Source organism: Neomonachus schauinslandi, chromosome 7 (assembly GCF_002201575.2).
Source record: "Neomonachus schauinslandi chromosome 7, ASM220157v2, whole genome shotgun sequence".
NCBI lineage: Eukaryota > Metazoa > Chordata > Mammalia > Carnivora > Phocidae > Neomonachus > Neomonachus schauinslandi.
In genome coordinates, this window is record NC_058409.1 from 134,946,669 (window position 1) to 134,948,566 (window position 1,898).

Consider the following 1,898-nt stretch of genomic DNA (forward strand, 5'->3'; position numbering starts at 1 on the left):
TAACATAAAGAATTGGGAGCAATCCATGGAATGAAGAAATTTTTTTTTAAAGATTTTATTTATTTATTTGAGAGAGAGAATGAGAGAGAGCACATGAGAGGGGGGAGGGTCAGAGGGAGAAGCAGACTCCCTGCTCAGCAGGGAGCCTGATTTGGGACTCCATCCCGGGACTCCAGGATCATGACCTGAGCCGAAGGCAGTTGCTTAACCAACTGAGCCACCCAGGCGCCCTGGAATGAAGAAATTTTTGATACGCGAATCTTCCTGTAACATTTGCCTGGCTGAATTTTAGTCTGATGTTTCAAGTCTTCTAAAACCACATTGGCTCTCTGTAGTTTCAAACTGGGGTTTCTTAATTTATTATGACTACAGAAATAAAGAATATTGTTTGGCTGAGGGTAATTGCATTTACCTAAATGGAGCTTTTTAAAAAAATACTTATTTAATTATTTTTTAGAGAGAATGAGAGCACGCACATGTAAGCACATGCTCATTAGGGAGGAGCAGAGAGAGTCTTAAGTACACTCTGGGCAGAACATGGAGCCCAACATGGGGCTCAATCTCACCACCTGAGATCATGACCTGAGGGGAAACCAAGAGTCAGGTGCTATGCCAAATGCACCACCCAGATGCCCCTAAATGGAGTTTTATAATATGCTATATATTATTAGAAAAGTTTCAATTACAAAATAAAGAAATAATAGGAATCACAAAATATAATACACAAAATTAACTATTATAGATATTTGTGAGTTACTTCAATATGACATTTCTTACCAATACATTCTTTAATGGTTCACAGAGGATTAATCCTTGGCATATCTGCTTTCTCTATCCAATTGGCAATTTTTAGCACATAAAATATCTATATTTCTAATTATAGCATCTATTTATATGTTTTAACAAACTTTGGAACTGTTTTTTGCAAATTTTCATTAAAATAATCCCTAAAATCTGAGACTATATACATTTTATTATAAACATGATTTGGGGCTTAATATGAAAAAGTACAATACTCTCAAGTTTCAACTTCTCACACTCTTTATTATACACATTAATAATTTGTTGTAACAAATTATATAGCATTTTTGGAGAATCACTCAAAATTAAAGAAAAAGATAATATTTCTTACATTAAAATCATATAGGAGCTGGCATACATTAGATAGCTACAAAAGGAGAGCTTTCTTGCTTTCTTTTTTTTTTTTTTAATGTCTTTGCTTACTTGCTCATTTCAGACAGGGAACATGGAATTTGGTGTCAAGGTACATCTGGGATGGAATCAGTTTTTCGTAACGTATGTGTAACCTGGGAAAATTACATCTTAGTCTTATTTGTCTTATCCCTTGTCCTCAGGGTTCATCTATGTTGTAGCAGGTGTCAGAATTCCCTTCCCTTTTAGAGCTGTGGTAGATTCTATTTTACAATTTATATGATTTACCACATTTTGTTTATCCATCTTTCCATTGATAAGATACTTGAATTGCTTTTACCTTTTGGCTATTGTCAATAATGTTGTTATGAAAATGGGTATACACATATTTGCTTGAATCCCTTATTTCATTTCTTTTGGATATATATCTAGAAGAGACATATTGGATCATTTGGTAATTTTATGTTTAAATGTTTATTTTTTTGAGGAATTGTCTTATGGTTTTCCATCATTTACATTCCCACCAGCAATGCACAAGGGTTCCAAATTGTACATATCTTTGCCGATACTTGTTAATTTCTTTATATATATTTCTTTAAATATATACATACTTAATAATGGCCATTCTAATGGGTACAGTGTGGTATCCCTTTGTGGTTTTTATTTGTACTTCCCTAATGATTGGTGATATTGAGTATCTTTTCATGACTCTTCGGCCATTTTTCTATCTCCTTTCCTCATTTTTT